The sequence below is a fragment of the Lepidothrix coronata genome, unplaced genomic scaffold (genome assembly GCF_001604755.1).
Source record: "Lepidothrix coronata isolate B3197 unplaced genomic scaffold, Lepidothrix_coronata-1.0 Scaffold221, whole genome shotgun sequence".
NCBI lineage: Eukaryota > Metazoa > Chordata > Aves > Passeriformes > Pipridae > Lepidothrix > Lepidothrix coronata.
In genome coordinates this window covers 1,181,401-1,203,000 of record NW_016690401.1, presented here as the reverse complement: position 1 = coordinate 1,203,000, position 21,600 = coordinate 1,181,401, and the positions used below count along the sequence as shown (strand labels likewise).

Sequence of the window (21,600 nt, the reverse complement as noted above, 5' to 3'; positions counted from 1 at the left end):
TTTTTACCTCCTGGGGGCCACAAGGCATGAACTGGCCCTTTGAATGGAAGGATAATTTAATTTATTCTCAGGAAATCAAAATGTAAATTAAAGACTAGATTCCATTCTTGATTATGAGCCATGACCAACATATTGTATTGAAAAAAATGGATCATGAAACACAGTGAGGATATTACCTGTCTTTTCCCTGGAGGGAGAGGTGGATCTTATTGCCTATGAAAGATGGGGGGAAGTGTGTTCTATGTAGCTTGTTATTCATTGCACTTGCTTATGAAAATCTAAAAATCAATACCTAGAAAAAAAATGGGAGTTGACCCAAAAGTTTGCAAGTTAAGCATGAGAAAAAGCAGCACTGTCAGTAATTTTCAGCATGTTGTTTAAAAAAAAAAAAGAAATCTTGTTCCAAACAAGACCAAAGATACAGTCAGTACTTTTTTTGGGCCTAGGACTTGGCCATTTAAAATCAACATGATTGTACAACATTTATGTACAACAGATTCTAAAGCAACAGATTCTAAATGAACTCCCAGCTTGTTTTCTGGTATGGAATTTGAAAATATAATCTCTATAGTTCATTCAATACGAATGTGGCAATTATTCTCTTGCCTTTGTATTCCAAAATCATTCCTAATCAAGTCTTCACTTAAAAAAACTAAACTGCATGAAGATAAAAAGTAAAACACCTCTGTTAAGCATCTTATACATCATTGCACTGGAATTATTTTTTTTAGGAATTAAATCTGTTTCTTTCAAATGATTCAGTCAGCTAAGTGGATATTTTGTATTACCATGGAAATGAAATCGTAAAGTGTAATTGTCAGGTTTAAAAAGTTTGATGCACAATACAACGTTTTTTTCATCTTTCATTTGCTTTCTTGTTTCTTCCTAATTAATTTTCTGATTAGAATCTGAGTGATAAACTTGGTCTGTACTCCAGATAGGATGCTAATGTAGAGATCAGAGTCATAGAGGTGAAATAGAAGATTGTTTAAAGTTGTACCAAGTTGGTTGCTTTCTTTTTATCTAATTATTCTGGAGAAATCTGGATAATTTATTTTACTTTGTGTTTGTGATGATTCAAAGAGGGAACATTAATTGTTTGTGGCTGCAAATATCTCATATTAAGCACAGAAGGACCAATTGCTTTCAGGGCTGTAGTTACTGATAACGTAAAGAAAAAGTGTTTAGATTTGAATATAAAATTATGCTCCACATCCACAGTTCTTGGCATTCTCTACTTTTTGACTTAGTTATTGCAATATAATTTTAAAATGTGACTACTTACCTTTAGGCAAAGAAATGTCTGCTGGGTATGTGGTGCCTGTCTAGACCAGAAAATTTATTTATTATCTCCAGGTTTCACTGTTGATAGTCATTATCTACATTTCGATCTGCCTCTGAAATGAGGCAATTCCCATTTTCATTCCATATCCACTGCTTTATATAAAAAGTTACTGAGATCTCTCTTATCTGACATACCAGTTATATAGCTTTTAGTGGTTGCAGTGGCTGGCTTCCTACTAAGATTCAGTTAGATTTTTATATTTGGGGATGGATTTTCTGCTCCCATCCAAAGACACACAGTTTACAATTCCTTACTTCTCTCATTTTATAACAAATACCAAAAACCCCTCTAAGTACAGGGTCAGGGGAAGTGAACAAATTTGATTCTTTTTGCATGGAGTTGAGTGTAGATTTGACTTGATTCTCCAGCATTCTCTTTTTACCCTTATTAAGCTTAGTTCTTCTAGACATTTGGAACTGGTAAAGCAGAGACTCTCTAGAATGCTGCTCCAGATCAGGGAGCAGAAAGGAGGAAGGTGATCTTCCTGCCTAATCCAACAGATCTCACTCCTCAGCTAAAGCCATCTGTACTCAATGATGGTCACTCTAGCTTTAAAAGCTCTCACAGGTTAAAGTACAGAATGGCATTAATGAAAAAGAGAGACAAATAACAAATACATGAGGTATTGCTTGCCAGTCTTATAAACAGGAAGACTTTCTTTCTCAAATTGTCTCACTGAAAAAAAAAAAAAAAGGATGAAATAGAACTATTGTTTCATGAGGAAGAGGATAGCAATCTCAGCTGTCCCAAGAAGCTATTCAGGATACATCAGGGCTGTATGTGGTAATATTCAGTTCACACCAGAACCAAGAGAATGACAAGATAGATGTGATTTTGTACTTTTGCAATTACAATTCTCTCAAATGTCAGAAAAAATATTTTCAGGCTATGGGGAATGAAATTAATTTTTCAACTGTATAACAGGATTTTTCTTGATGTAGAATTGAACTATACCCCACAGTCATACAATTTACTTGTCATAGGTACATACTACTTTCATTCCTTAAGACTATATTTCCTGGAATTGCTTTTGCACTGTATGTTTTACTGCAACTGTGTCATTCACTGAGCCCTTACTTTTCAACATAGTGCTTACAAAACAAAAAACCCCACAAACAACAACGAAAACCCAAAAGAACAACACTCTAGGAAAAAAAGGCACAAGAAACCCTCAAACCAAGATAAAATATGGAGGTGACAAGGCAAATCAGTTGTGAGAAGTAGAGATACTGTATTGATCACAGGCTTTCCTGTGTACTTTAGGTTGGGGCTCTTTCATTTGTTTATTTGTTTGTTTGTGGTTTTTTTTTTTTTTAAAGGAGGAAAATTAAACTGTCTTAACTGGATGTTCACAATGGAAATTAGGTCTCTTAAGCCAGTTCCATCATTTGGTTGCTTTTGCAGTTTACTGAACACATTAGTGTGTGTTAGTTCTCACTAGTTTGTAGCACTTGTGAAATCTTTCTTATCTTGAGTCAATTTGGCTCCTGTCTGTAGCATATATATATGTATATATAATTCCATTTTTAAAAAAGGGTGTAACTTCTCAAAGCCACATAGGGCTGAAATGTGAATACCAGTAATACCCCAGCGTCCCCCATCCTTGCTGACCAAGGTGTCTGCAGAAAGATTCTGAGCAAACTTCTGTCAGTTCTTGGCTCCGAATTAGTTTTAGCTTATAGGTGAGTTCTGCAGCCTTCCCCTCCTTGAGGACTGTGTCTGAAATACGGGAGTAAGTGTGCCAAGGTCACTGCTGTGCTGCATTGAACTCTTTTATGAGAAAGGCTACTTAGAGGATATAATAGCATTATTATGCAGTTTCCTACCCCTAAGTAAGGATTGGCAATTTTTTAACTGACTGGTCTATTCTGAAAGCACATGGTAAATGTGCACTTATGTAACTTTTGCTTAAACTCTTCTAAAGATAGCCTTCCTTAACCATATTTTCTGCTGATAGTGTGGCCTTCATATGACCTTGTAGTTTAATAAGCTGTACATTAAAGCATTACTACTTAATTAGTTAATGATACCTTGATCAAATTAGATAAATGGATTGGAACAATGCTGTATTCAATTAATTTTCATTCTCAGCTAATTACTATTACTACTAATGCCTGTAATTCGAGATGTGGTTTTTTGTTGAGATACCTTATTCATTTCTATTTAAACAGGAAAGCTAGATCTTTCCAGACTCAAATGCATTTATTATTCCGAGTGTAATTACATTTAAGCCTGTTAATTGGTGGCACTGGATATATATTTTTTTTATATGTGATGCTTGTGTAATCTATACCCTGCTAGTGTCTGCAGGCAACATGGACATTAAGTGCTGGTGTCCTGTGTCATCCTCTCAGGACAAGATGAGTCTGTTGCTACAGGGTAGTCCAAGCCCTGTGCCTTCTCATCCTGTTGCTGATGGGCTGCTGAAGAGCAGAGAGCTGGGATGGCTGAGGCTCTGCTGAAGCTCGAGGCTGGGCAGGCCTGGCACCAAACCCAGAGGGGGCTTGAGGCCCCCCTGTTGGGCAGTTTGCACTTGAGCTCTGCCCTAAGTCTCTTCACTAAGAAGGTTCATAATTTTAACAACTTGAAATGTTTTATCTTCAATATAGCCATGTTATTCTGTGTGAAATTTTAACATGCAGTATTTTGTCAGATGGGGAAAGCTGAAAACAACATCAATGAAATGTCAAACTGATACAGAGCTTACTGTGAATTTTTGTGCTTATAAATGCAAAAAAGGCAAACTTAAAAGCCATCCTTTTATGTGGTGTTTGATCCAATGATTGGTATTAGCCTCTCATTAAAGCAACCTTTTCTGCCAGTAAAGACTTTATTCCGATTTTTTTGTATGATTGCTACCAGACAATGACAAGAAGTGAGTGGGAGGAATTCATAAGAAAAGACCAATTTGTACCATCTGTTCCAGACATGTAAGCTGAGGTGATACTGTATGGGGGAAAGCCAAAGACTTATGTCTGAAAGTGTGATCAGTGGCTGTTTTACATTCATTTAAAAAATTTATTCTCTTTATACTAGTTCAGGAAGTAACATATACTTTACATAGTTTAAAAAAAATCTGTACTAGATTTTGCATTGCTTAAATGACTGACATGGTGGTTTAGTTCTGTATATAATGAAACTTATGTGGAGAAGTACAGTGGACTGTTGAAAGTGTTTTTATTAAAGCAGTGAAGGATCTCCAGTTCCTGGTAAAATGCATTAGTACTGTGCTTGAACAATACTATTTTTATGTTGGTATGCTGTGATCCATCAGCATATGTTTTAGGAGTACCAGAATTTTCATAATTGTCCAAAAGGTCTATTGACAATCAGTGAGTTATTTAATTTACAAAATAAGGTTACAACTTTTAATCACATTAGTTTTTTTTCTCATGTCATGGGCTTTTACAAATTTTGAAGACTTTCTGGTCTATTGTGGTTAAGGTAGAGGTCATGTGGTTTTCATTTGCTGCTCTCTCCCAGAACATTTGCAGTAGTCTTATGAAATTCTGTCACAAATCTTGCTCGAACCACAACCCTGTTCTCAGTTCTTGAGATACATGGTCTGTGGTCCTTTCAGAGCACTTCAATTATAACTTTGTAATGTGTATTTTAGTAAAGTATCATAGAATAGAATCATAGAATGGCTTGATTTGGAAGGGACCTTAAAGGTTGTCCAATTCCAAACCCCTGAAGTATGTTAGTATCTTCTAAACTCTTCAATGTGTACATAAAAGTTCAGTTAGCCAAGTCTAGTAACTGTAATACAGAGTTTTCATTGTGAAAATGTGGTGAGTTTAGTTGTTTTGACATCATACTGAATAGTAAAATGTATAAATAGTAGAAATATAGGACTGTATTTCAAGTTTATGAGCCTCTGGTCCTTGCTGAAGGTAGTATGAAATATTTGGATGTTGCATCCATTATTTTATCTCTCTGAATATGAAATTTTATGAAAATGCAGAACTTATTCCAATAGTTAAAGTGATAATTTCTGTTGAAGAAAAAGACTTACTAAATTCACAATCACAGAATTGTTAGGGTTGGAAGGGACCTCTGGAGATCATATAATCCCACTCCACTGGCAAGGCAGGGGGTCATCTAGAGCAGGTTAAACAGAAATGGGTAACCTGCTCTAGATAGGTTGGGTTTTGAATATTTTCAGAGGCTGAGAGACTCCACAACCTCCCTGGGCAGACTATAAATTCATGTGTAAGGAATTAATTTCTACTTGTCAAACAGATGACAGTGCTGTGATTATTGAAGCTGGCCTGTTAGTTCTTTCTCTCTGCATAGGTTAATACTGAAGTTAATTACAGTTTTCAGTCCAAAGGAAACTTTGTTGACTCAAATCTAGATTTTGCTTTTTTCCTTGGCATATTTTGTAACTCAGTCCTGTAGTTGTTTTACACGTAGGGAGCTCTGGAAATGTGAATCTGCTGGTGAGTCCTGTGTGGTTTTGGAGAGTGATGAAATGGTTGGGAGATCTTGAAGGACATCAGTTACCCCACTGCTGGATATAACATTCCTGTTGCAGGTCTCTGCAGGCTTTTGGTGTGAACTCAGTCCTCAGAAACCCAGATGTTTTAAAGGGTTGATGGCAATGAAGTAACTTCTGAACCTGTGACTGAAGAGCGGGAAACAAATGGAATAATTACAGTTATTTTTGTAGCCCTTGCCATGTATGGTTTGAGACCAAAATGTATAGAATTTGTATGGCTTGAATACTATTAGTTCTTGAGAGTAAAAGAAGCCACAGACTCTTGCTTATCCTTTGTTTTATCTTCCCAAAATCTTAATTGCCTTCTTTGATTCTCCATATATGCTGTCTGCTTTACAACACCCGGCCATGCCAACTATAGTCTGTTTTTATTAGAATGCATGCTGTGTTACTCTAATTAAAATAAATCTTTTCATTTCAAATTGTCATTTTTTTATCTTCTTCTTTAGCAATAAAAAATATCCTTGTCAGAAATGCAAAGCATTCTCTTCACAATCTCATTAAATAAGTAAAGTAGGTCACTCAACATTCTTGTATCAAGCAAATACAGACACTAAACAGTCAGTGTATTTTAAAGCTGTGTATCTCAACTCTTATTCCCACCAGGCATGACCTTATATCAGAACTGTCACTTCAAGGTTTTGACAAAATCTGACATATTATAGCTGCAATATGTCAGGAAGCCATGGGATGAGCTGAGAAGAATGAATTGCTTCATAGGCCAGAAAGAAACTGAAATGTGAAATGAGGTGAAGATGTTTGTCAGTCATCAGTGCAGGTTAAAAAAAAAAACAAACACAAGGATAAACATGGTTTGTAGGTGCTTCCTTTTTCATGGACAATTAAGATTATAGTATTGCTTTTCTCTTAGAAAGAAAGAAAAAAAGAAAGAAACAATGCTCCTCCCAATGAGCGGTGCATTAATTACAAAAACAGTCATAAAAATAATCATTCCGATTCTCTGGAGAAACATTTGCATGTAGATGAGCTCCCCTGCAATGGACAAAGAAAGAATACTTAGCATTTAAGCAAAACCTAATGTTATGGATGTGTCCAATTTTCTTTTAATTGCAAAAAATTCACCATGTAAAGCTGCTTTATCTTTGGTGCTGGAGATTTCCATTACGATATCAACTTCTGAAAGACTTGAATAGCAAAAGGCACCCACAATAAAAAGGCCTAGTTAATTGTACAGCAAACTCTGTCAACTATTGTGCAAAATCTGGAGAGAGTGGTAGGTCATAAACAAAAGATATTTTAAAAGACAGTCTGATGCAAAAGTAAACTGTGACTGGTGATGAGCTGGATCCATGCTACTTTGTGAGATGATAATGGAGTTTCTTGTATCAAAAGTCTTCTGCACACATTAAGTTCCAGTACCAGCTGATGGTTGTATTGTCTGCACATACCATTATGCCAATAGTTTCCCGTTGTTTTGCATAAAAAATGGGGAATACTGGCATGCTAGGAAGTGTGGATTTGTTTTTTAAGGGCTTTGGTCTTAGTGTTCAGCTAGAAGGTTTTTGTCAAGGTTTTTATCATTTTGTGGTAATGTGAGTAAAAAGCAGAGCAGAGTGTGAAGTATTAATGGTGTCCATCAGCTCCCTGTTCGGGTGGTCACTGTGCAACATCACTTGTTTAATTCATCAGTGCATTGAGCATTCCCAGGAGATGTAGGGCACTATATGACAGCAGGATGAGGACTGCTGTATATAATGGGGCTTCCAGAGATGTATGTATTTTGGGCTTATAAAGAATTATTTCCCCATCCCACTCTTCTTCCGGAAGGTTATTAACATCTTGAGTTGAGATCTGATCTGAAGTTTGCTATCCATTGAGTGGGTTCTCTTGGGCTGGAAGGTCACAGTAGTGATCTTTCTTTGAGTTCATACCTGTAGAATTGAATGTGTTCCTTCATCCATTCCATTTTTCTACTGCTTCCCCCAGCTAATCCTATGGTGGCCCTACCTAGAAGTGGTAAAACTGAGGTGAGCTGTCTGTTTGTTTCCTTTTCTCACTTGGGTCAGGATTTGGTACTTTAGCTTAGGGCTTGTACCAGAATGAAGCTTCTCAATATCACCTGGAGGAGCACAAGTCAGAGTGCAGAGGTTACAGGGTTGTTGCAATAGTGACAGCATGGTGCCTTGGCTTCATGCAGCAATGCACTTTTTCAAAGAAAAGGATAAAAAAATTGAAATTTCTTTGCTTACATACTGCCTAAAGAAACATTTCTTCTTAAGGTATGTGTCTTGAAATTATGGGCATATATTTACTTATAATGGTTCTATAGTGGGGTTTGAGACAATTATTCCTCCCATACATTTGATGTGGGATGAACTGGTTAATTTGACTGTTGTTATAGTGTATTCTTCCTGTGATAGGAAGCTATGGGAACAGTTTTTGGTCACAAATTCTTTAACCAATGTGTCACTAGTATTTTCATTAATATTTGTCTATAGTTCAATGAAGCGATAACCACTTTATTTTCTTGACGTTTTGTGGCATTTTTAATATTTCAGCTCAAAAATGGCAAATTAATCATACATACATCTGTAATCCTATTCACAGAAGCAGCCTGCAGCATTGCAATGCGACCTTTTTAGAGCACAATTACTGGTATGTTTTGAAGGAATAATTTTTTTTCCCCAGAATTCTGATCTTGTTCAAAGCAGACAGGTACAACCTAGATGTATGAATGAAGTTAGATTATTCATCTTCTTACGTTTAGGTTTTTTAAAAGAGACATACATACACATTTAAAAAGAAAAACTTTGTCAGAGAGCTATTATACCACCAAAGATGTCTCTTTACAATTCTCCAAAGAGTAGGGGAATTAAAATTTATAAATCTACCATAACCAAAGTTAGTGCTTTGATATAATAAAAGTGCCCCTGTTTGAGTATATTTATGAAGAGACCCTGAATATAAATCATTTTGTTTAACCTTGAAAATAGCCTGATTTTATTGAATGCTTAAAGTAGTATAAATAGAGAAGATACCAGCTTTTGCAGATTAGGTATATCTAAAGTCTGACAGCATTCCATTGCCTGATGTGATTGAATAGTTTAAAGGTAGTCACGGAGGGTAAGGATTATGTACAGCTATAAGCATGCTTTTGTTCCAAGGGATGCCTATACTGTGTCCTACACATATATCTTCACTTTGGGCAACCTAAAATATTTTTCTCTATCCTAATAACTTTTCTACATAAAAGAAGAATTCTTACTCTATCTTTTCTATTCTTATACCCTGTCTTGCTCTATACTTACTGTATCTTCACTTTTCTTTAAAAGAAGCCAAACACCATCAAACAAAAAAAAAAAACCCTACCAAAACAACTGTGCAATCCAATCAAGTGAGTTTGAATTACTTCCTCCTCCCAACTTCACAGCTGACTATAAATTGATTTTCCACCCTCCTATCTTCAAAATAAATTGCTGCAGAAGCATAAATTTCACCAGCCAGTTATAAAAACAGATCATCTTTAGTCCAGTTTTCCAGATAGGAATGCTTGAGATGCAGGCATTACTCATTATTATTTTTTCCCCTAGTAATGCTACTTTGTGTATCATAGAAACTTTCTAGGATCCAAAACTATTTAAAGAAGGATAAGTTGTTTATTGTTACAATCAATCCAATATGCCAGTAATTCAGAACACTCTCTTACAGAGTTCAACTTTTAAAGGCCACACAGACCAGATCTCTTTAGACTGTTAGAGCGTTTCTTATTTAATAAGTGTTTAATAAGACCTGATTCTTACTGATCTTACAAAAGTTTAGATAATTTGATTATAGAGTAGTTACTATAATGAAAACCAAAGTAAATAAAATAAAACTCAGAGCTGCAGACTTGGCATATATATAGACAGTATCAGGTCCTCAGCTGTTCTCAATGTGGTTTATGGTGGATAAAATATGAGATGTGTAGAGATTTCTGCCCTCCCTAAAAATGACTAAGAGAGACCCCTCTTAAATGGGGGTTACAGCTTTTAAGGAGGTCTTAGTCATCCTCTTCTGTGCTGTCATCACTGTTGAAGAATGTGTTCATCAGTTTATTAAATAATGAATGTGGTTAGTAGCAGAGGTATAGCTCATTCAAAGACCTGCAGCACTATCCCCATGGATATAGCTGGGATACACAGCTGTGCTGAGGCAGGTAAGAATTTTGGGCATTGACTAGGCTGACTCAGTAGCTGAAAGAGAAGTTCAAGGGTGTACATTTTGATTTTGCCTGGAACAGATGTTGGATGGTAATAAAACTAGTAGTTTTTGTCTGGATATAGTCTTTAATCTTATTATGAAAAGAGGAGAAAATTAAGTTACTTATCAAAATGTACAGAGGGAAAGATCAAGAAATTCAGGTCATATGCATAGCACATCTGTTTCAAGAGTTCCAAATCACTTCAAGCAAAGTTTCACAATGGACTACATGATGCAATTTCTGGATAGATACTTTAGGGTCCCATTTAAACAGTCCTAATAATTATTTCTGCTGTTTTTATTTACCCTGTTTAATAACCCTGAGTCCCAACTGTTTCCACCTGAAATCTAATTTATGTTTAGCTCTACCAGTGGAATAGTTGCACTGGGAGACCTCTAGAGAGAGCTATTTCCTGCCCACACCAACTTAGGACTTCACCTGTTTGCCTGGCCAAAATGGTTATAATCAAATCTGTGCAGATAAAAGAGCACTTTCCCACAGACAAGTCTCTAGGCAGGCGCTTTCTTTTTTGATGAATCGCTGTAAAAGTTCTCTTATGTCCTGAGAATACTTGGTATTGTTTGCCTTGGTAAAGTGGCCCTCATCTCCTGCTGATTTTGCTCAGCTTATGTTGCTCATTACTTTACAGGTTTACAGCACAGTGCTAACCTCCCAGTAGGGCACAGCTAGACTTTTTTTTTTATTGCAATAGTTTGCTCTGGAGCTGTTCTGAATGACTGCAAGGCCAAACACAATTGTTAGATAATCCAGTAGTGTGTTGGTTCAGGGAGTCCAGCCCAACAACCTGTGCTGCATTTCATCAGGCTGCACTGGAAGTCGAGATCTACCTTAAACTCTTGGGCTCAGCATTTCTGATGCTACATGTTGATTGTGCTTCAGTGCAGTCATTCTGAGAATTATTTTCCTAACATGATTTATTACTTGACTTTCTGTGGGACATTTCAAGTGCTTTATGGTATTGGACTAGTCTGTATTTATCATTTATCAGATCTGCACGAACACATACTGGATCTTGGACACGTGCCTGAGTTAGGATGGAACTACTCATGCTAAGATGCAAGAGCTATGTGAAGTTTTATCAAATTGCTTGTCTGGTAATTTACTGCAGATGGGATTTCAAAAACTTACAGTCTTGAATATAAATAGGCTATAATAAATTCGAGAAGGAGAAGTTTGTTTTCTGAAATGAAATCTTCCATTAAAAAAGTAATTTCCATATGCTGTTGAACTAGGCAAGTTATTAGTGGCCACATCCTCTTTGTGAAGAAAGCAGAAGGGACAGTCTTTTCATATTTTTTTTAATCCTTCTTTCTGAGTATTATTCGTCTGGAGCTGGCTAATCTCTTCTGTAAGATTTCTTTTTAATTGGGATTTAAGAAGTTCTTATGACAGTAATTATTCAGGGGGCAACCTCTGACTTGATGCTCAGCCTGGTAAATTAACATACTTTTTTTTTTTTTTTTTTTTTCTTAAATCAGAGGGGTTTCAGACTCCAGATTTCTAAGAGGTGTGATTTCCCCAGTTTAGATTTCTAGTGGAGCTGGAAAAAAGCTAACTTGCTTGGAATTGGGATGCTTTTCCAAGGACATTTCAAGGAAAAGCAGGTGATTATATCAGTGTTACTGGACTATAAATGATGAAATATTTGTCTTAAGGGTGACTGGATTACACTTGTAATGTCATGGTGGAAAATTTCAGAAAGAAAGTCACATTTTTAGGTCTCTGGGTACAGCACACATTTCTTGATCGTTGTGCCATCTAAACCAGTGTTTTTAACCAGCCTGGGGACATTGCTGGTGGAAGAGTGGAACCTGTGAAAAAAGAGGAGTGGCAGCATTTAAGGGGGGACTGGATGGCCCTTACTTGCTTCTCCTCCTGTGTGCAGGGGGAGGCAGAAGAGCATGACCATGGAGAAGCTTGAAGTGTAGTGAGGTATCCTGAAAGGTCAAGCTGCAAACTGATGTGGCTGAGACATCTGTTCTGCTCCTCTGCCCCAGCTATAGGGAGAGCAGCTCTCAGGAGAAGTCTGAAGTAGCATCAACTTCCTCAGGTGATTTCATGCAGGAGTATCAGTGCCAGGCTCTGGACTGCTCATGTTCAGCTGCCTTCAGCAGCCATTTGCAGACTTGCACCAGCCCTGCTTTTGCTGAGCATTGCAGTCCCCAGGCTGCTGTATTGCTTCTCTTCACAGGGAGAGAAAATTATGAAGAATGCACTTTAAGGTGAAGTTTCTTGTAGAGAGGAATAACTTGAAGATGTCTTAGAAAGCTGGGTTAGCTGTAGGTGCAGAGGGATGCACTGGACAAAGAAGAGAACATGGAAGTTTCATACTATAATGAATAGGCAACTTAGTGTTACTCATATCAGAGAGAGTTAGTAGTTTCTTTTAAAAAAAAAATTAAATAATAACAAATTACTCTGAAGAGGAGAACTATTTCTTGTAGAAGAGTTTAATAAAAACAATAATATGTGTTCTGACTTTCAAAATTAGGAAAGAAATGTTTCTTTTTTTTTTTTTCCCCTTTGGGATTTAGCAGTATGTAATGTGCTTAACAGTGAAATTTTGCAATTTGTCATCTAGCTTTTTATTTTTTTTTTATTTAGCTATTCTAAGAAAATCAATTTACCTGAGTAACAATGATAGGATCTGCAGCTATTATCACCTCATCATTAATTTCTCCTGGTCTCTGTTTAATACAACTGCTGCAGAATGTTTAATAAATCATTAAAATATCTTGGATTTAACTGAGAAATAAATTATTTAAAACCATAACTGCAACCTGTTTCTCCACTCCCAACCCCCAAAACCCTTTTCACTTGTTAAAGCGCAAGTGAATTAAAGCACAATGAAATCATAAATGTGAGAATCTACAGCTTTTTAAAAAAAATTGTGAAGAGAATAAATGCAGGTGACTGAATTCCTAAATCTAGTCTGCTTGTGATCCGTGCTTGCAGATTCCACACAGCCATGTTTCATGAACTAAGTGATTGTCTTGTTTAGAATGAAGATATTGCTCTCTTTGTTTTTGCCACTGCATTTTTTTTCCTACTCAAAGCGTCAGGAAGACCTTCATTGCAAACAGATTTATCAACTGGTTGGTTTGCAGCTGTGATTCCAGCCGTAGTCACCGAGTCAGGACACAAATGAATGTCTGGATGCACACCAGGCTCGACGCCGTGTACCCTGAAGCCCTTGAGTGATGAGACCAATAACGCACCAGTGCCTTGCACCTCTCAGTCAGTTTAGTGAGAGCTGCTCAGATATATAACTTTACTTGGGTGAGGGGTTGCAGTTTTTGTTGTTGTTTTTACTAAATTGGGCATCTGGTTTGCTCTTTGAACATCAGATCCTGGTGGCATGGCAACACTAACAGGAGAGTAGAAGAAACTTTCAACTGGTATAAAATGAAGTAGAGTATCACAGAATATGCTGAGATGGAAGGGACACACAAGGATCATCGAGTCCTCTCTTCTGCTTCATGTTTTGTGGACTTGATAGATGCAGGGCATGGAATGTTTGTTTACAGGAACTGAATAATTAAAGAAAATTAAGGCCCAGCTGAATAACCTCATTAGGTTAAACAGATTCCTTTTCTAGGATTAAAGGGTAAGGAGAAAGATGATGTAAATAAGTAATTTGAACTCCTAGTAAAATGTTTAACTCTTTCTTGCTTAGTGTAATTTTTGAATATGTATCTGTACCTACTGAGTGGCAAATCCAAAAGCAGATGATTATCTCTATAGTTGTTAACTCCTTTTGTTAGTACATCATCTCTTCTTTTAGTCCAAGCCACTTTTTTTTTAATAGTTAGAAATCAAGGGAAATGCTCTCTTGCCTCCCTGCAGTTCTTTTCAAAGTCAATTTAAAGGAACATTTAACTCTTTCTGAACGCTGACTTTTTTTTTTTTTTTTCAATTTCCCGGAAAACAGAGAAATAATTGCAGTCAACAGATACTTACAAAAAAAAAAAATCCAGTTATTTATTGCAATAGGAGGCTGTTAGTTCTCTTCTTCAGAAGCATCTTCTGGTCTTGCTGTCTAACAAAGAGGCTCTTGAAGCTGTCTGAGGTAAATAATGTCATGGGACATTGCTCATACCGATGTTAGAGGATTAAAATTACAGGGTAGAAAGCTTTGAGATTAGGGAAAAAAAAATCTGTTTACATATGTGTGCATTGCATAACCAGCTGTTGACTCGCTAGTGTGGAGGGTTGAGAGGGAGTGAAATGTCTGTTATGTTATTCTAGAAATAGCAGTTGGACCCATGTATTACAGAGAGTAAATGGAAACTATTCTTTTGTCAGGGATATTCAAAAAGGAAGAGTAAAACTGCCTTGTGCAGTTTAACACAGGTGTATGAAACATGTTTATTTGCTATACTGCTTTCCTTTTCACAAATTACTCTAGACAAAAAACTGTATTACATGTATTTCAATTGCTAAAACTAATACCTCCTTACAGGTCATATTTTCAGCACAGAGAATTTGAATACTAATGGAAAGAAGAAGTGTGGGAAGGCAAGCAGGGCCAGCTGAGGAGATCAAGGAGCGGTTAAAGGACCATTTGTGAGTGCTCAGTGCTCCCAGCTTGCCCGACAGGAACTACTGCAAAACTCTGATCCAGTCAGTCTTCCCAGTGGCTTTAGGTTTGGCCTTTAAAGTTGATGAGGAATTAATGTATTTCTGCGAGATGAGTGGGAAAATATTTTTAATGATGGGAAGCAATACCAGAATAGTTGGGGAGGAGACCTAAGGGTTTTAGTTGGTTTTTTTTTTGGTTTTTTTTGAGGAAACTGCATTGCATATTGGTTAGGAGTCATTAATAACTACAATAGGTAAGAAGCGCATGAAGTCATTGACTCGGTATTATCTGTTTTAGCCTTTTCTGTTTCAAAGTTATTACAAGCCAACTTGATTTCATCAAGTAGCCAGGAAAATGCATCCACCAAAATCAATGTGAACCCTTTGAAATTTTGTTTGAAGGATTAATTATGGAGCTGTGTGACCAGCCTGCACAGCTCTAAGTGCCTGTCTCTATTTTAGGATGCTTCTGTTACTGTACTGCAGAATTTGGCTCATGCCCCTTAGCAGGTGACACCGACTTCACACTAAAAAGAACTTGAACTACTGCAGAACAGAAAATGCGCTGATTGCAAGGAAAGACATCTGGTATCAAATGTTATTGCAGGGAAAACCATGCCCATCCTTGAACAGAGAAATGATCTGTTTATTTCCATAAATAGACATAATTCTATTAAGGCAAATTACAGTTGACCTCTGATTTGTATCAGGTAGGGGTCTGCCTAGTAACATATTAATTAAGTGCTCTGGAGGCATTCAGTGGGAGAGCTGACCCAGGGCATAGAAAGAACAAATCAAAGTATATGAAGGAGAATCCAGCTCTGACAGAACAGTGTTGAACCTTTGCATTAAACAGTCAGCAAATCAAAACTGAGTATTTACAGATGGCCAGTTCATAATTGTGGCTACTGCAGAATGCAGGCAAAATACGCACTGGTTTTGGGTCAGCAATATGTCTAAACTGTGAAAGGGAAAACTGAAATCAAAAAGTAAAGAAAATGCATCATCTCTTGACACAGAAAAAATTTGCATTGGGAAGTAGCTTGATACAGATGAGTGGAACATAGAAACCCTCTTGGCTGAGTGGCAGAGTGGGTTTTCGGGGGGCGTTGTTTGTTTGTTCTTTAGTGGCTTTCCTCAGTTCATCTAACTTCTTCAGTCTGCACTCTGATGTGTGCAGGGTTTTGAGTAACTTCAGTGTTCCTTCTGATTTCCTATATGGGCTTGATTTTGTCTTGATCTTGACCTTGAAGAGTTTGTATATAAAACCTGATAAACCACTGAGGGAAACAGTGAACTCATTTGAAAGAAGGGACACATAATATTCCCAAACTCTGCAGTAATATTAGCGACATTCCAGATGCAGAAGAGCAAGCAGAAAACTCTGTGTTCCCCCTAATTCTCTCCTTTTTGTTTCCTGCCCTGTAAACAAGGTGTTTTCAAATTTGGAATTTACATGAGCTCTTTGGAGGAATTGCTGTTTCTCAAGTGCACAGAGGATACATTAAGTGGCTGTATTTTCCCCACCAAAGGCACTGATCCAATGCAATGTGCTATTGTAGAGATGCTCAAATGCAAAATTAGCTGTCCCAGGGTAGCCAGCACTTTCCCAGAAGGAGAAGGGGAAGAGAACCTGTGATGGCTTTCACCCTTGTGCTTTGCATCTCAAATACTGGGTAAAACAGAGGAAAGAGTAAACCACAACTGATATTTTTCTGCTTCCTTGTACAGAGGCTGGAAAACAGCGATTGTAGGCATTTTTAGCCATTATTAATCTATGCAATTGTAACCTTCGTAATTTTCTCCCTTCAAAGTGTGGAAGATGCTGAAATAACAACCTAAGGAGGTTTGGAAATTGGGACTTGGCATTTAAAGCCTAGTCAGCTTGCATGGCATTGTGCAGTAATTGCTAGTTAATGTAATAGCAAAACCATTACGGTGACAAAATCTTAGAGTGTATTTCTCTTTTGATGTGTAAATTAAAACTGTCAGAAAGCAGTCCCAATATTAAATAGGCCCCCTCATCCATTCTAGTTTGAAAACACTTTGCTTAATCCCTGGCAGCATATATATACTCTTTTGCTTGTGTCTGCCATATTCACTAATATTATCTTTCATCCTGACCAAAGGGGAAAGATTTAGAGGGGCTGTGAGTTGTTTGTGAGGTTATCTGCTCAGACAAAGGAATAATAATTTTTAACTCAAATTCTGCTACTGTTTTTGTAGCAAACTTCTTAAGCCTGAGTATTTTGGTACATTATTTCTTTTTTTAAGTAAAAGTACAAGCTTAAAGAAATTCAGAAAAGATAATTTGTTTCCAGGGAATCGGAGAGAGATTTTGAAATAAGCTGCTAGCCTGCTTGTAGAAATTACAGAAGCTTCAATAAAACCAAACAGTAACCATCTGGTTTTTTCCATTCTCTAAATCTTAATTGTTTTTATTATGGTATAGACATCAAATTATAATTTGCTAACCTATTTTTAGCGACCACATAAAAATGTTAAAACAAACTTTCCCATATTGCTTTCTCACTTTAGCAGAATTCTTCATAGGTGTATTTCTTCTACTAAAGATCTTGAATGGTTTTGTGAATTACTAGAAAAAATCAATATAATATTTCTTCATAGAAGAATGAAGTATTAATGACTCTACTGCTCTTCCCCCTCACATGCTTGGTTGAATATCTCTGTGCTCTTACATCCTCCACTTCCTCTTCTGTTCCTGACAAACTTTTAAAATAATAATTATGGCTCAGTAACAAGTGAATCTGCTGGAGATAGTTGGAATGTAAGTTGTGTACCTTACCTTTGGTTAGTGTGCAGTGAGGAGCTTGGAATGCCTGTGGTGCTGTGACCTATTCCAGGGTCACTCAGCTTGCTCCTTGTCTTGTCATACTTGTTGTTTGATTTTGGGTTTTTTCATGTATCCAGATAGAAGTTGCAAACTGATTCTGGTGAGCTTTCCATGGGCTTATGTAGTCTCCTAAAGTGTTTTTGTGAAATAATGGATCAGTTCTAGGAAAGGAAGCAAAAAAAGCAAACCAAAAACCACCGCACGGCAGCACATTGACCAGAGCCAGCAAGCTTGCAGTATTGATTGTTGAATGCCATGGAGGAAATAAGCCTCTGTGGAGGAATTAAGTAGCTAATATGTGATGTTAGGTCAAACAATAACTCAGCTGGGATTAGTAAAGACAGGAATTGCTGCTCATCCTTCTCCCACAGCACATCTCTGCTCTACCACTCTGCTGAAGGCTGTGCTATGCAAGACCTGAGACTCTGTGGCATTGCCCAGAAGTCCATCTTATTCACAGTGGGGTGTGTTTTTAGTGTGTTGTGACAAACATTATAGCAATTTTGTTTTCATGTGGCCTATAGAGGACTGTGTGCCCTTCTGTTTTGATTTTTTTTTTTTTCTATTGACACTGTTCCAACATTAGCCTGCAGAACGTGTTGGTCTAACAAAATATTGTGACAAGATAAAATTTGGCTGAAGTTTAAAAAAAAAGTTAAAATTCTCATTTGACTTAATAGTTTGGCACTTCCCCTATGGCTAACAGTTACTGTGATATGTTGTGCTTATATTATCCATGGTCACTAGACCTGTGTGGGATTTTAAGCAGCGTCTCCTACCATGTTTCTGGCAGCTGCTCTTGTGCTTTTAGTCTTGTTTATCCCTTGTACAGTAAAAGCATGTGTGAGCTCGCTGTGGCTGCCTGCAAATCAGTGCTGTAATCGTGTAATTACATCCTGACATTGCTGACCCTGGGACTGTGAACAGCATCCACCCTTCTGTCTGCTCAGACCTGGGACAGTGGAGACGAGCTGTCCTTAACCATAACCCTGCTGGGACAGTGGGGGATGGTGGATGGTGGCTGCTAACTTATGTTTATAATAATACACATAAATAAATACACTGGATTACAAATGTGTAATTTAGGAAGAAGACTTGAGGGAGGATGATCTACTTCTAATGAGATAACTTGAAATTACTATTGTTTTGCAAAACAAAGAATCCTAGTAGTATTCAGTAATAAAATACAAACCTAGATACAATTAAAACATTTAGAAATTTAGAACTGCTAAAAATTATTGTTGCTGTAGTTCCCCTTCTCTTTAGGTTTAGAAAGACAGACTCAGTTTGTTACTCACAAAGGAAGAAGAAAAGAAAAAGGAAGCAAGAATATATAATTACGCTTATTAGAATAGTCAGAAACTGATTAGTGTGGGAGGAATTAATTATTAAATCTACCCACGCTCTCTGTTTTTTTTAATTTTTTCTTATTCAATTATGCATTAGTAAATGTTATCATGCAATCACTGGCAAGGTGATAATTAGTATTTATGAATTTCTGTTTTTTTAGGTTTGACCTTTTGATAAATTCCATTTGTAGAGGTGGTTGTAGGTACACAGTTGTCTTGGGGAGCTGTGTCTTTTTATTTTTGTCTTGTTTTTCCTCAGTTCTGAATTTTGATATGCTGTTGCACTAGCGGGGACTTACAGTCACCTTTTATTTTTGCTAATAAGAACAGATGCTTTAATGCACAGAAAGGTGCCCCTGTAAAGCACTGAATTAAAAGAAAACAATTCTTAGGTAAGGAAATGTATGTAAATGAGTGATCAGTGAAAATCACTGTGATGGATAGTAAACAAATGCCTTTTAAAATCAAGCATCTTATCTGGGGACCTAAATGGGGTTTAGATGCCTGGGTTTAACCAGACACTTAGGAAAATTTTATTTTTTAATTATTTATGAGCCCTTGAACGTAGCAGAGGTCACTGGTGTTATCTTTAGTTGCTAATGATATATCAGTATGACTTCATTCTGAAAACAACTGGTTTTAGCTTTTCTGGAACAGAAACCTAGTGTTCCTAATCTCCCAAGCACCAATTTTGTAAATGTCCCGAGGCTATTAAAGGGCACTGTGGGACTAAGTGGGATCATAGCTAATCAAACTGACTGAGGGGATTGTGGTCAGTGCTGCTCAACCACTTGTCCAAACGAAGGCTTCAACCGTGGAAGAAAAGCACATTATTGTTTTGATTTCCAGCCTGTCCTGCTGACACGCTTTGTGCTTCTGCTGGAATGAGTGTTTCCGTGCGTGCAACTCTGCCAGAATCCATTTGAATGTTCTTCAACTAAAAAAAAATTAAAAAAATGAGTGGCAAATGCTGTTTGGGTTAACTGAAAACTGTAAAGAGGACTCTTAATTTATGTATGTACAAAACTGTGTATTTCTGTATATCTTAGGTTTGTGTGTAGTGTTTGGTTTTAATATTATGCTGAGGGTTCATTGCTTGTTGGAGTGCTCCACCGTGGCAGGATTTCAGGGCACTTGTTCTCTTGAGGAAAGAAGCTTGCCTGGATAAGAATTACAGAATCTTAAAGCTGAATTACCATGGCTCCCGCCTCTTATGTTTTGAATTATATTGTTTGCTTATGGGATGGAGGATTACTTTCTAGTAGGCTGATTTAAAGTCTAAGGCACTAATTTTTTTTTCTTTTTCTTTCTTTTATTTTTTTTTTTTTTTTCTGATCTAAGAACAGTTTTGATATCAGAAAATTCAGTTTGATCAAAATGGGTTAAGTCTCTCGGGTCACACAGTGTGATGTAATGCTCTTTCAGGCTGCATAGTGCCTTGTGTTCTGGGAGCAGTCTGCCTCCTTATGTCATCCATTCTCAGTGAGCAGCACTAAGTGGAATAAATAAGCCATGGCTAGGGGGTTTTTTTTGTTTGTTTGTTTGTAGTTTTGTGCGGGTTTTGTAAGCTTTTGCAAGCTTTTGCAACTGATTTAAGTAGGATATATACATATAGTCTTGCACCATCTGATGCAAATATGCCCTTGTCTTCTATTTCTCCCACATTTGAACAATATAAAGTAACTTTATGGAGTTGACTTGACAAGTATTAAATATTCCATTATGTTCTAGATGTAAAATTAAACTCAAAGATGAATTATTTTCATGAAACTATTTTTCTGTATTCTGAAAGTGGTTTTGAAATATATTGAGTCATAAAGATGCTCCAGCAAGGCAATAACTCTGGTACTGAAACTGGATATGGAGAAGAAAATACACTGAATTCTTTTGCTTTCTTGGTTTCACTTTTTAGGACATAATCTTCCTTTAAAAATGTAGAAGTCTGATAAGAACATGATATAATAGTGTATGCTGATGTGATTTAACTAAATACAATAACAATTCTTTGAACAGCAACATAAATAAGGACTCTAATTTTACTTAAGTAAAAGCTACCCATGAGTAAAATGGGAAATTTTAAGTCCCCAGAGAAAAAACTAAGTTCATATTTTTTCTGATAAGACAGTTTAGTTTCAAGTTCTAGTTATAATAATGAATTAGTTGTTCAGTGAAGCAAATGCAGGGATTCATTAAAGTTGCGGGAAAACAGCAAGATCTTCGTTGGATTTTCTTTGAGAACTGATTCCTTCTAATTAAAGTTGAGTTTATCTTTGGGTTTTACCATGTTTTGCCACCTTGGTCTGTGATGCTTCTATAGTTTATATATAGTCTAAATACATTACTCAGTTGAATAATACTTTGGTGTTTGTGAGATAAGATTTTTGTGGCCAGTTTAATTTTTTGATCATAAGCAGATAAACCACAATAACCTTCAATACTACTTTTTTTTTTAATTATTTTTTTAAAATTTACCGTCAGGTCAGTCTGCATTGGTTTGTTTCTTCTTCTTTCATAAGAATTTAAATGTAAAACTGCTCTGAGAAAAGTTCTATTAAAAACAAAGCCTTGTGTGCACATGCAGAGCCAAAGATACTTTTTAATTTAGGGGTTTTTTGCCATTTAAGTAGAAGAAAATATTTGTATTATTTTCCAGTGTTTGGTCCCTGATGTAATTGATCCAGCTTAGTTGGGAGCTGAACTGTGATCTGTAATGAGCAGATACTTTAGCTGCAGTCAATACTTACTTCT

The 21,600-nt window shown here is 36.7% G+C and overlaps 1 long non-coding RNA gene across 1 annotated transcript in view; it reads left to right on the top strand.

Moving 5' to 3' along the window:
- The window catches only part of LOC108506610, a 108,263-nt gene that overhangs the window by 85,822 nt on the left and 841 nt on the right, over positions 1-21,600 (top strand). The window lies entirely within an intron of this gene.